Here is a 14802-nt window from a genome sequence, read left to right on the forward strand (position 1 = left end):
CTCACTCATTCGTTCATTCACTCACTCACTTCTTCACTCACTCATTCACTTGTTCACTCACTGACTCATTCACTCACTCTTTCCCTCACCCATTCACTCACTCACCCACTCGTTTGTTCACTCACTCATTCACCCACTCACCCATTCACTCATTCATTCACTCACTCATTCATTCACTCACTCACTCGCTCATCACTCATTCCCTCAGTCACTCACTCATTCACTCACTCATTCACTAAGTCGCTCATTCATTCACTTACTTATTCACTCACCCATTCACTCACTCACTCTTTCACTCATTCACTCACTTAGCAATTCACTCACTCACTCACGTTCACTCATTCACTCATGTACCCACTCACTCACTCATTTACTCCTTCCCTCATCCACTCACTCACTCATTCACTGACTGACTGACTCACTCACCCATCCACTCATTTACTCTCTCATTTACTCCTTCACTCACTCACTCCTTCATTCATTCATTCAGCAGCATCCATGACAGATTCACTCTGTCGTGGGCTCTGCTGTTGCCCTGGGCCTGCAGCAGGGAATAGTCAAAGATCTCTGAATCCACAGCATTCAGAGTTCAGCAGGGGGACCTCTGGAGAAGCCCAGTAGATAGGTGAAATGCCCCATGTGTGACAATGATGAGGATGTTTTAAGAGAAGCAGGGAGGGAACAGGAGTGTGCATAGAGCCCAGAATTTCTAAGAGGGTGATCTGGGGACGCCTCACCACTGCAGAAGACCTTGCAGGACAGACTTGAGGAAGGTGGGCAGAGTGGGTAGGGAAAGGAGGGCCTGGGCTGAGGAAAGAGCAGTCTGGGCCTGAGGTTGTCGGGTGCCTGCATCGGCCTCTGGGCAACACCAGGATCTGAAGGGACCAGAGGACAGGCCAGTGTACCATGTGTGGGGCCTGTGACTCCAAGTCAGCAGAGAAGATGCCTGAATTACCTCCTGATAGGTGCACCCTGACTTTGAAGTTGAGCACACCCGAGGCATGGAGGTGGGGTGGATGTGGGGGCAGAGCAGGGGATGGGGAGGGAGCCTGTTCCGGTCCAGGTTAGAGGAAGTGACTTGGCCCCAGTGGCTCCAGATTCAATGAAGAGCCAAGAGGGACTTTCCTGAGGGACTTAGATGCCGGGGCGGAGGAGCACTGCAAGGCTTCAGCCTGAGTCCCTGGGAGGATGGAGTCACCAGGAGCTGAGGTGAGGAAGACTGAGTGGTGGGGGGTTGTGCGGGGGTGCAGAGGCCTGAGCTCAGTTTGGCCCCTGCAGATTTGAGATGCCCACTCCATGCACAGGCGGAGACGGCAGGGAAGGGGAAGAGGCTGCAGCTCAAGTAGCCCTGGAACGTGCAGCCCGACATCCTGGGGCACTGGGTCATGGTGCCCTCATGGCTGGGAGCTGCTTCCCTCCTGGGATGCCACAACTCCTTTAGAGCACATCGGCATCTCCTGCGCTCACCACAGAGGGGAAGCAGGAAGGACATCTGTCCCTAGGCATGTTCTCCTTCACCTTGTCCTAGGCAGGTCCCAGGCAGCACCTCCCCTCCCAAGTGGCTCACCTTGGCCCCTGCCTCTAGTGTTCACAGCCAGACCCTCGAAGAGGGCTGGACTCAGCGGCTCACTTCTAATGAATAGAACCAGGCAAAAGAGATGGCGATCTCTCCTGAGCTTGGATTGGGAGGGCTGCAGGTTCCATCCACTGGTACTCTCCCCCTGGGTCTTGATAGGTGCTAGTTCTGGCATAGCCAGTCACCTGCCCAGGGCAGAGGGAGGCCTTAAGCTGATGCCACGGAGAGAGTGGGGCCTTCAGTCCAACAGCCTGCAAGCAATAGAATCCTGCCAGCAACACAGAAGCGAGCGTGGAAGCAGCTCCTCCCCTGATGAGCCTGAGCCTTCAGAAGACACAGCAGCCCTGGGCAGACATCTGCAGCAGCCGCAGAGAGCCCCTGGGGCAGAGGGCCCAGTGAAGCCTGAACTCCCTGCCCAAGGAGTAATCATTCCTGGGGTACAACTGTGTGCTGGTGTGGGCCACAGTTTGGAGTAACCTGTCAAGGGACAATGAAGAACAAACACACACCTCAGGTCCTACTGGGTGGAAGCTGTACGGTCAGCATGGCATGTAATATCTGTCAGGCCTCTGAGCCCAAGCCAAGCCATCGCATCCCCTGTGACTTGCAGGTATAGGCCCAGATGGCCTGAAGTAACTGAAGAATCACAAAAGAAGTGCAAATGGCCTGCCTCGCCTTAACCGATGACATTCCACCACAAAAGAAGTGAAAATGGCCGGTCCTTGCCTTAAGCCATGATATTATCTTGTGAAATTCCTTTTCCTGGCTCATCCTGGTTCAAAAAGCTTCCCCACTGAGCACCTTGTGACCCCCACTCCTGCCCGCCAGAGAACAACCCCCCTTTGACTGTAATTTTCCTTTACTTACCCAAATCCTATAAAACGGTCCCACCCTTATCTCCCTTTGCTGACTCTCTTTTCGGACTCAGCCCACCTGCGCCCTGGTGAAATAAACAGCCATGTTGCTCACAAAAAACCTCTTTGGTGGTCTCTTCGCAGGGACGAGCATGACAATATCTTCCAGTTGAATTAGAAGATTCATTGCTAAGGCCAAAGATTTTAAAAAAAGGAGAACCTCTAATTGTAGCACCATTAAAATACATGACTTGCAAAAAAAAAAAAAAAAAAAAAGAGCCATAGCCATTCTTTTCCATCTTACCTACAGGTATATATTAATATATGTTAATTCCCTGACTGACTGAGCAATGGGCCAAACTCATAAGAACAGATGTGTGAGGACCGTCAGTGACCACCCTGACCTCAGCCCTTATATACAGACAAACTTTTGAACATAATCTGTAGCCTTGGGGGTCTTGACACTCTAAATTTTATTATGTTTAATTAACTATTTCTATTCCCTAAGCAATACCTGTTCATCGGAGAGAAAAAATGGCATTACCTATACTAAGCAAAAGAAAGGAAATAAAATGCTCAGAAACATTTACATATATATGCAGACACACACACACACTCGCACACTCGCACGCACAGGCTCGCACTGTGTCTAGGCCTGACTTTTCACTTATTTATATGTCCTGAACTTATTTCCATTTCAGTAGACACTTATCTTTGTAGCGGTAACAGCAACTAAATATTATTGCAGCGTCTATTTTTACCATCATTTATTTAACTCATCATGTTTGAACTGTTAGGTTGTGTCTATGGTTTTCTGTGTTATAGACAATTTGATGACAAATGACCCATCCCCTAATGTTCAATATAAAAATATCAATTGTATAAGGAGATAAGGGGTATTTGGCTGAAATAAAATTCAGTGTGCCCTACCTTCTCCACATGTAATATGCTCTAAAAAGGCACGAATAATTAAATTAGCCCTTCTATTCTCCAGCACAGATCCTGAGTCCAGCGGTGGGTGCAGGTGCTCAGAGCCTCGGTCTGCTCTTCTGCCCGCCAGAAAGCAAAGGCCACTCAACTGCCACCTTAAGACACCCAGGATTCTCCTCTCCTTTTTTATTAATAGAATAATGCTCAGGCTCAGTGCATGAGAGCAGCGCTCTCTGACTTTGCATTCATCAGAGTAACCTAGGTGGTTTGTCTAAAAATATACATTCCCTGGCTGCGCTGGCAGAAACTGGACTTCAGTGGTTTAGTGGGGGTGTGCATAGGACAGGTGATTCTGAGGACCACGAGGGGTTAGGAATTTCCCCGTTCATTCTGGCCAAGGGAGAGAGCAGACCATCCAGCATTGTCCGCAGCATATTTTTTTTTCCTCTTTTGCAATGAATATTTGATGCTCAGCGGGATGAGCCCCAGGATGAGACACACATCCAAGAAAAATCCATGCCTCTCCATCTGTTCCCCAGGATTGCCCTTTGGTGAGACTCTCCTTTGCGATTGCTTCGTATTCCCCGGTTCATAGAACAAACCTCTTCTTAGTCTCTTTTGTTGTCTCTTATCTGTTCAACAAACACCCACTGCGCAGGACCATCCTTCGGTAAGCCCTCGAGTGGGGCCGTTTGGCAGCCCTACTTCGTGGGGTGAGCACTGAAGGAACCGGGGCCCCATAAGCCCGTGCTTTTGTGGGGGCTGCCCCCTCTCCCGTCTCAGGGTAACCGGCACCAGGCTGTTAAGCTGTGGATGGACAACCGCACATCCCATCGGGTGTGCGTATTTCAGTACGTGGAGTTGGCCAGTGAAGTCAGCCGAGGTCAGCACAGCGTACAGCAGCGCGCGTGTCCGTGGGGAGGAAGGGTCGTCCCACCTCCCCTTCAGGCCAGTCGTGTTGCGCCTCCTCCTGCCCCACTCTGACTTCCGCGCGCCCAGGCGTCTCTGAGGGTCGCGCCCCGATACCCTCCTCCACCCCAAGGCTTCTTCTCCCAAAGGGCCGGGCTGGTGGCTCAGGAGCGCCACAGCCCCCGTGGGCCCGGGAAATCGCAGCTTCGTCATAGCTAAGCCCGCCGCGCTCAGCTTTTCTCGCCACCTGAATGATCCACTCTCCGTGCGTCCTTCCCGACCTCAGGCTGCAGAGAAAACTTGGGGGCGGGGGTCGAGGAAGCCGCGCCCCGGGGCTCCCAGCGCAGCCCCCAGAGGAATCCTGCGGGCAACAGCAAGCTGTGCGAGCGGCCGGGCTAGGCGCCGACAACAGCAGGAGCGGCCGGGCCTGCCGCGAGCCTCCGCGTCCAGGTAGGGTCTCCGCGCCCCAATTCCATCCCGCCCCGCCATCGGCGCTCCCAGCAACTGCGGGGTTTCCACCCGCCCCGGCGTTCGCGCCCACTCACGGTCTCCCTTGCCCCCCCGGGAGATGCTCCCCGCGTTCTATTCCGCCCCTCCTTGGCGCGCCCAGCCAACGTTGTGACCTCGCCCCCCTGCGGTCTCCCTCTCCCCGGACGCTGCTCCTGCCCCCACCTGTGGCGCTCCGGGCATCTCTAAAGCCCCCAACCAGAGTCCTCCAACCCACCCGTGAGGCTCGCACACCAGCAACGCGACCCCACCCACAGGGACCCCGCCCACCTGTGTCGGTACCCCCCGCACCTGCGACCTCCCCCATCGCTAGCGCGGCCCCTACCTACGACGACCCCCGCGTAGGTGCTCCTGCCTACACACGCCCCCTCCCTGCCAGCCCCTGTCCTTTCCCTGCCCCTTTCCCTGCTCCTGCCCCTAGCCGCGCCCCCGCCCCCGCAGGCCCTCCGGTGCGCTCGGGCCCCGCCCGTCACTGCCCATTGGCGCTGGCGCCAGGCGGGGGCGCGGGCGGGGCAGCAGTTCCGAGTCCGGCGCGCGCGGGCAGGGTCCCCATTGCCTGCCGCGCACCCGGACTAGCGACTACCCTCGGCCTCCTCTCCACGGACGCAGACGACTCCCGGGCCCCCAAGGGCTCTTTCCGGAAGTTCCTGGAGCACCTCTCCGGGGCCGGCAAGGCCATCGGCGTGCTGACCAGTGGCGGGGATGCTCAAGGTGCGCGCCCCCCTCCAGGCGACGAGGTCGGGACGGACGGAGAGAGGGAGAACAGGGCGAAGGGGATGGGGGGATAGGGCAGAAGAGTGGGGGAGCGATGGGAGGACCCGGGGAAAGATGGGGAAGCGATGGGAAGAACCGGGGAGAAGAGCGGGGAAGCGATCGGGAGAACTGGGTCGAAGCCGGTGCCCGGGAGCGGCAGGGCAGGGGTACCTGCGGGGCAGCGTGAACCGTCAAGGCAGCCCCGGGGTCCTTGCCGGGTGGGGCGGATGAGGAAGGGACATGGCAGTAGGAACCTCCATCCGAAAGATAGGGAGCTTTCCATCCCGTCCGGTTTATGTTTTAAATTGAACCTGGCAGAGCGGTCGCCTGGAGCGCCCTTGGGGGTCGTTCTGCCTCTGAGCTGTAGGACTGGGCCGGGCTTCCCCTCCGAAGCGAGGGTACAGCGCGATCACTTCCTAAGTGCCCCCCCGCCCCCCAACTCCGCCCCACGCCACCACCCAGCATGTCGAGGAACAAACGGCCGGGTCGCCGCACGCCTCCTGTAGCCTCGTGCCCCGCGCGGTGTGGGCGGGGTCCCGGCTGCTGCAATGCAGGACGCGGCGGGGGTGCTCTGGGTTCCCGCCTGGCGTCTCCGAGGCGGTCCGGCAGCCCCTCCCGTTTCCGCTGGAAGATTTACAAAAAGGGTTTCTTGTCCTCGCATGTGCTGTCGCCTTCCGGCTCGTGACAAAACTGAAAACTAAAGCGGGTCCCAGGCCCTCCCCGCCAGCCTCCGCGGACCGGAAGGACCAAGAAGCGGGGACTCCGGGACGTCAGCGGCGCCGCGGCGCGGGCTCTGGGCTTCCCCTGCCCTGCAATGTGGAAGCGGCTCTCCGGGAGGGGCCCGAGCCTGGGCCCACGACGCGGGCGCGCCGGGAGGACATTTAACATTGAAGAGCGGGAGGTGATGGAGAGTGCGCTCCCCAGGCCCCGGGTGCACGTAGGGGCGCCTGTGCCCGGGATCAGGAGGGTGAGGCCTTCTCCGTCAGGTAGCCTTGTTAAATCTATCTGAAAGTCACAGATAACTAAGTATCAAGTCGTCACAGATATTTATGTATCCTGAATGAGATGGCTACGGAAAACATGAAAACATCGTTACTGGTTACGTGCATGATGCATCCAAAACATTGTTAGCTGCACAGTGGCAGCACTGATATTTGTGGGCTTTTGAACGTGTGGACTGGAGTGTTAAGAGTCCTTCAGAGTTATGACAGTAGTTTGATTTGAATGTTCTTTTCTTGGCGAATAAATGCTGTACATTGAATTTACCCAGGAAACTAGGAAGGTGAACCCACACGAAGGACACAGACCTGTGGGCTGCTCCAGGCACCATTAGGGCATTGCGGGGCCTGAGCCATGGGCTTCCCGTTCAGCCTCTTGAGAGCCGTGACGGCGTCTCTGTTCTGCCTCACACTGGGCCGGCTAGTTTCATATTCTTGTTATGGTTCCGAAGCTACAAGCGGTTGGATTCTGCGAGTCGCTCTCTGTCTTCCTCCTCCAGCTGCTTTCAAATGGGTCGTCTCTTTTTTTAGAACTGCTTTTTTTAAGCAGTGATTGATGGGGTGAGTTGTAGTGCTGTCCTGAACTGCAGAGGGGGCGCGCTGAGGAACCTGGGTTTTGATGCTGTGCACATCAGCTGAGTCAGCAGCCCAGGGCCCTGTCAGTCCCATTATTAAGCTTATTTCTTGCTCTTCGACGCCTTAAAAAAAAAAAGCAAACTCCTGCTTGCCGTCACTGGCTGTTTGGCAAATGGGTGTTTACCCTGGAAAGAGGGACATTTTGTCCTCTGGACCGTCTAAGGCGCCCTTTAGTGACGTGGTCCGTTTCTGACCACTCTATTCTGTGGGCGTCCTTCCTGCTTCCACCTTCCCTTTCCAAACGCCTCCGCCTCCAGGGCTTTAATTTTCCTTCTGTGTGTGTGTCACGCAGAGGTTATGACTATTGCGCCAGTGCCCTTATTATTATTTTTTTTTTCCTGCGGAGGTCCCAGAACTTGCTACATCTCAAAAGAAGCAATTGCATCCATTTGTTCGCGAAGATCATAAACAGTGCCCTCTAAGGGAGACTAATTGGTCAACCCGTCTGCTGTGGGTAGAAAGACAGCGGTGGCCGCGGAACGGGGGCTCTGCCTCTTCAGAGCCTGCACAACCATCCTGCTTTCTTTCTTCAATATCCAGAAGGGGGGTTAATTTTAATAAGCCCTTGAAACCAACAAAGCAGGAAAGTGCAAAGACATTGAGTTGCGAGATTTAAAATTACAACCAGCAGCCTCTCATTCTTCCTTCACTGGGGGTTGCCGCTTCGTTTTGGGGCTGCAGGGTATGTTTGGCAGCGACATCGGACCTTTGTGCTGTGCGACTCATGAATTGAGATAGTTCCTTACTAAGTGCTTTGTGCTGTAGGTATGAAAATGGGGATAGAGGGAGCACTGTCCGGGGTGGAGAGGCGTGGAGAGACGCTGTGATACATAGCAGGTCCTTTTCTTCTGGGCTCCTGGTTATAAATCTTTTTTTTTTTTTTTTTTAATAGCCTGACACATGGTTTTTGTGTCTTTTTTTTTTTTTTTTTTTGAGACGGAGTCTGGCTCTGCCGCCCCGGACTGGAGTGCAGTGGCCAGATCTCAGCTCACTGCAAGCTCCGCCTCCTGGGTTTACGCCATTCTCCTGCCTCAGTCTCCCGAGTAGCTGGGACTACAGGCGCCCGCCACCTCGCCCGGCTATTTTTTTTGTATTTTTTAGTAGAGACGGGGTTTCACTGTGTTAGCCAGGATGGTCTCGATCTCCTGACCTCGTGATCCGCCCATCTCGGCCTCCCAAAGTGCTGGGATTACAGGCTTGAGCCACCGCGCCCGGCCCTGGTTTTTGTGTCTTAATTAAAAGATTGAAGACTGTGGGCCAGACGCAAACTAATTCCATTGGCATCAGAGAGAAGGATTCTGTGCATATTTATCTATAGGAATAATTGATTTTTTTTTTTTGTCGAATTATCTGGTTAGTCAAATCATACATTACAGAAGTAATATTTAAAATTAAAAAACAAAAAATAAAAAATGTATCTGTAAACCTATCCCCCTTCCATTCCAGTCTTTGTCTCTGTGTAATTTTAGAACCGTGAACCACGATGTACAGAGTTTATACTCTTTTAATATCTTGCTACTTCATTGTTTTAATGTTTAATCTTTAGGTTGATGTATCACAGGTTGCTTGATCATTTCTTACAGGTGTTTGGTTTAGTGTTTTTTTTTTTTTTTCCCTTTAACTCTAATGTAAATTTGAGTATTTGGCTGGTAGTTTTAGCAGGATTTAAGGCAGAGCCTCAGTTAGGGCCGCGGATCGATTTATGGTCCCTAGTTTGAGGAGGGAGGCGGCAATCTGCCCTTTCTTCTATAATTGATATGTTGAATCACAATGGACATTTACTTGATTTTGAGTACTTGGGACTCCCCTGGGGTTCACTGATATTGCAAGGTCAGGACTGGGGATCTCCTGCTGGAGAGGCCCCCAGCGTGCCCAGCGCAGGGTCCTGAGCGCGTTGCTGCAGGACAGAAGCCCTGGGCTTTGTCCTCCAGCAGCCATCACTCTGGGAAGGACTGGCTACTCCAGGAATGAGGTCTATGCTCTGAAGCCCACAGTCAGCAGACCAGCAAAGGTCAGCACAGACGACCTTCTATGAATCATTCATTTAGCAAGCATTCATGGAATACACACTCCGTGCAGTTGGAACTTAGAGTGGAGGGCCATCAGCTCACTGTTGTCTGAGCAGAGCTTGGTCTCTGGCTCCCTGTTGTAGCCTCCGCTCCTAGGAGGTGCACGGTGAGTGTTGAGGAACCCTCCACAGGCACAGGTGCCGAACAAGGACCCCTCCCAAGGGCGTCAGCCCTGGGCCCTGAGCTCTGAAGAGGAGGAAGGCATTCCTAGGGCCGACTTCCCTTCTGGATACTGAGCTCTGCACAGAGAGAAACTCTTCCACATTCACTGCGGTGAAGTTCCTGAAACAAATAACACTTTAGAGACTGGGGCCTGCATTCCCCGGAATTTCCATGGCCACAGGTGGTGGCTGCACCGTGCGACTGGAGTCTGCGTTCCCCAGAATTTCTGTGGCTGCAGGTGGTGTCTGCACCATGCAACTGGTGTCTATGTTCCCTGGAATTTCCGTGGCCAAAGGTGGTGACTGTACCATGTGAATGAGGGTCTGTGTTCCCTGGAATTTCCATGGCTATAGATGGTGGCTGTACCATGTGTCTGAGGGTCTGCCTTCCCTGGAATTTTTGTGGCCACCGATGGTAACTGTACCATGTGACTGAGGGTCTGCATTCCCTGGAATTTCTGTGGTCGCAGATGGTGGCTGTACCATGCAACTGGGGCCTGCATTCCCTGGAATTTCCATGGCCACAGGCGGTGGCCGCACCATGCATCAGGTCCTCTCTCAGGAGTTGGTGTCATTCTCTCTGTTACTCCCTCACCTGACACAGAGCGGCAGTTCCTGACCTTATCATTCCCAGGAAACACACAGGCATCTGTTTTGGATCCTTGTTTTATTTCCCCATTACCTTTGTCATCAAAGGGAAATTCACATCCCTATAAAGCCGAAAATGGTGTGGGGCCCCCTGGTGGTCTTTCCAATGCATTATCAGCAGGTAAACTAGACCATATGGGCCAGTGTACCTGAAATGAAAACAGAAAGGTAAGTCGTGTCACTAAGCTTTCCTGGGAGATTCAGGGTCTTTGTCAGTGACAGAGTCATCCAAATTAAGTTGTTTGTTCACTGCAGATCGACACGGTTAGCTGTGTCGGGATTAAACTTACCCAGTGTCGACAGAGTGTAGCTTAATCCTCACGGAGGAGTGTCAAGTACATTGAAGAATAGCTGCCGAGCCTGCTATTGTCAGGAGAGGGGCAGGTGCCTCTCTCCCTTAGCCCAGTGCTGAAGGAGGCCGGTCTCACATCAGGCCGTGCGTGTGAGCGAGCTGGATTTTTAGCACGCTGGGACGATAGAGCACAAACATCTATTTTTAACTTGTGGGTGACCTTCTTCTGTGCTGCTTGAGTCTCTGTGGACCTTTCTCTGTTTCCTTCCTGAGGAGTCTGTGCCAGGGTCCCAGACGTTCTCTGCGCTGCACCTCGGCGCCTGCCCACTCAGGAGCCTCCTCCTGGTGACTGTGGGACCGGGCTGGGCCCACACTGTCAGCATCGTCCGGGGTAAGCAAGCCCGTCCCTCCACACCTTAGTGTCCCCAGCTGTTGAACAGGGCTAATCAACTGACCGTCAGGATTAATGGGGATCAGATGCGCTCATCTCATAGCCCTGCTTGGTAGACAGCCACTTCCACTCTGTCCTCCAATGTGCTACTCTAGACTTTTGCTTTACCTCCATTTAGCCAGGTGATTCGAGGTGACAGTGACTGTCAAGAGGGACGTACAGAGGAAATCAGTGGAAGAGAGCTCGAGGAGCAGACATGGGTGCAGGGAACACAGTGCGGGGAGCACGGGTGCAGGGAACATAGGCATGGGGAGCACAGATAGGTGTGGGGAGCATGGGCGTGGTGAGGATGGGTGCGGGGAGCAAGGGTGCCCGGAGCACAGGTGTGGGGAGCACGGGTGCGGGGGGCATGGGAGCGGGGAGCACGGGGACCCGGAGCACAGGGTATGGAGAGCATGTGTGTACTTGCTCTGCTCTGACAGATGCTGCTGAGCACGTACTCAGTGATCAGATGGGTCAGAGCCTCAGTGCCTCTTTTTTAGAAAAATTATTTCTTTTTTTAAAGATAGGACTTCCCTCTTCCTGGTGGCCCCTTTTAGTCGATACTCTTTTAAGCCTGCTTTTCCAGAGGAAAGCTAGGAAGGATGGCCTATATAGGTCCCAGTCTGGGCATATCTGGAAGAATGACCTGTTTTAGGTTTGAGTCTAGTGTATCTGGGGACAACTTTGAACCTCCATTCAGAGTCCCAGAGCCACCTGTAGAGGCTCCCCAAATGTCTGCTGGGACTTTCCCCTCTGCTCGGGGATGATGAAGAGCAGAACCTCATCCCGCCACGACCTCTGGGGTCCTCCTTCCTGGAGGGCAGTGCCTTGGTGGCCAGTGTGTGTAGGAGGCTGGGCTGGCACCTTCGGGCTATGCTCTGCAGCGGCGGCTCGTGACATGGGGCATTCTGTGCTCTGCACCGGGACTGTTGACGTGGGGCATCCTCGTGCACTGTGGACCACATGCGGTGCACATGAGCCAGACAGCTCCTGGAATTTGGAGCCTGATTCTACCTCAGGCCATCCACCTGTCTGTGGCACTTCTGGGGGATTGTGAGGACCATATGAGTCTGTGTCCCCACCCTCACTGGCTGGACACCTGTGCCAGGCTGGAGCTTTATGTGTCACCATGCCCTGTTCTGAGTTGTGTGAATATTTATTTTCATTACCTACTCTCATGAGCTTTCCTTTTTTAAAAAAAAAATTCAGAGACAGACTTTGAAGTCCCCTGGCCCCACCCTTTGTGGACCTAATGGTATTGCAGAAATTATGGCTTCAATTATGTGTAATAACTGGGGCTACTTTGAAAGTCATGTAAAGGAACAAGGTGGAGTGGCCATTTCAAGCAGTACATCATGCTGGATTCTTCAGTGAACATTATCAGGCTTTCAACACATTTTCTCTTTTTCTTTACTTTGGAGAATAGAATGGGTGCTCAGAAGCTGTTGGAATTTAGTAACAGAAAATCATCCTTAAGGAGCTATTTAAGCAAGGGGACAGTTGGAGTAAATGTAAGTTATGAACACACACTTATTCCAAACCAGAGAAATAAAAGCATCAACTGTGCTGGGGTTGAAACTTGGTTGCTAGTGTGTCTTTCCTGCCCACAGTGACTGTGACAGTGCTGTGGCCAGGAAATTCTGGAAAGAAGACTTGGTGCCAGTGGTAGTTTTTGTGACGATTCATTTGCTTTCAGCTCAAGTGACTATAGTCTAACTTGCAAATGGCTAGGTCTCCACCAATGGACCACGACATTGACATAGGAAAAATGAGAAATGGCCCTTGGGTTTTTAACAATTATTATTTTTAATGGATACATTATGGTACATATCCATGGGATACAGTGTGATATTTCAATACCTGTTTATCATGTGTAATTAGCAAATCAGGATAATTAGCATGTCCTTCTTCTCAAACATTTGTCATTTCTTAATGCTGGGAATATTTAAAATCCTCTGTTCTAGCTGCTTGAAAATATACATTAAATTATAAACTACAGTCACCCTACAAGGCTATAGCACACTAAACCTCATTTTTACTATCTAGATGTCATTTTGTATCCATTAGCCAACCTCTCCCTTTCTGCCTTCCCGCCGCCCTTTCCTGTCTCTAGGTTCCACTGTTCTACCTTCAGAGGGTAGAATATCATTTTCCTCATAGAGATCTTTAACCCTCTTGGTTAGACTTCTTCTGAGGTATTTTTATTTTTATTTTATATTTTTGTAGCTAAATTGGATTGCTTTCTTGATTTCTTTTTCCACTGGCTCATTGTTAGTCTATAGAAATGCTACTGACTTTTATATGTTTATTTTGTATTCTGTAACTTTACTGAATTTGTTTATCGGTTCAAAGAGATTTTTGCTGGAGCCTTTTTTTTTTTTTTTAATATATAAGAGCATATTGTCTGCAAACAGACAATTAGAGTTCCTCCTTTCCACTTTGGGTGCCCTTGATTTCTTTCTCTTGCCTAACTGCTCTTGACTAGGACGTTGAGTGCTGTGTTGGATAGGAGTGGCACAAGTGGGCGTCCTTGTCTTGTTACAGGTGTCAGAGAAAAAGCTCTTAGTATTTCCCCATTCACCATTATGTTGGCTGTGGGTTTGTCACATATGGCCTTTATTGTGTTGAGGTATGTTTCCTTCAGTGCCTCGTTTGTTGAGACTTTTTATCATGAAGCAGCGTTGATTTTATCAAATGCTTTTTCTGTATCTGTCGAAATGATATGGTTTTTGTCCTTAAATCTGTGGATGTGATGTAGCGTGTTTATTGATCTGTGTTTGTTGAGCAATCCTTGCATCCTGGGATAAATCCCACTTGATCATGGTGTATAAACTTTTTGATTTACTGTTGGATTCAGTTTGTTAGTATTTTGCTGAAGAGTTTTGCATCTGTGTTCATTAGGGGTATTGACCTATAGTTTTCTCTTTTTATTGTGTCCTTGTCTTATTTTGGTATCAGGGTAATGCTTGGCTTGAAGAATGAACTTGGCAGAATTCCCTCCTCTTCAATATTTTTGGAATAGTTTGAGAAGAATTGAAATAAAAATTTGTAGAATTCAGTTGTGAAGCCACCAAGTTCTGGGGTTTTCTTTGTTGGGAGACATTTTATTATTATATAGTCATACGTGTTACTCATTATTGGTCTGTTTAGGATTTCCATTTCTTCTTGGTTCCATCTTGGTAGGTTGTACATGTCCAGGAATTTATCCATTTCCTCTAGGTTTTCCAATCTCTTGACATACAGTTGTTAAAAATAGTTTCTAATGATCCCTTGTATTTCTGTGGTATCAAATGTAATTCTCCTTTTTTGTTTCTAATTTTATTTATTTGGGATTTCTTTTTCTTTCTTAGTGTAGCGAATGGCTTGTCTATTTTATTTATCTTTTCAAAAAACCAACACTCTTTTCTTCATCGTTTATATTTGTTAGTTTCCATATTATTTACTTCCTCTTTGATCTTTGTTATTTCTTTTCTGCTACCACTTCTGGATTTGATTTGTTCTTCCTCTTCTAGCTCACTGCAGTTCATTGTTAGGTTGTTTATTTTAAATCTGTTTTTTAAATGTAGGAGTTTATTGTTATAAACTTTCCTCTTAATACTGCTTTTGCTGTATGTCATAGGATTTGATATGTTGTGTTTCTGTTTTCAATTATTTCAAGAAATTTTTAAATTTCCTTCTTAATTTCTTCATTGACCCATTGGCTATTCAAGGGCATATTGTTGAATTTCTATGTATTTATACAGTTTTGAAAGTTCTCCTTGTTGTTGATTTGTTTTTTGTTTGATCGTTTATTAAACTTTATGTTCTAAGGTACATGTCCACAATGTGCAGGTTTGTTACATATGTATATATGTGCCAAGCTGGTGTGCTGCACCCATTAACTTGTCATTTAAATTAGGTATATCTCGTAATGCTATCCTTCCCCCCTCCCCTCACCCCACAACAGGCCCCGGTGTGTGATGTTCCCCTTCCTGTGTCCAAGTGATCTCACTGTTCATTTCCCACCTATGAGTGAGAACATGCGGTGTTTGAGTTT

Source organism: Macaca nemestrina, unplaced genomic scaffold (genome assembly GCF_043159975.1).
Source record: "Macaca nemestrina isolate mMacNem1 unplaced genomic scaffold, mMacNem.hap1 Scaffold_84, whole genome shotgun sequence".
NCBI lineage: Eukaryota > Metazoa > Chordata > Mammalia > Primates > Cercopithecidae > Macaca > Macaca nemestrina.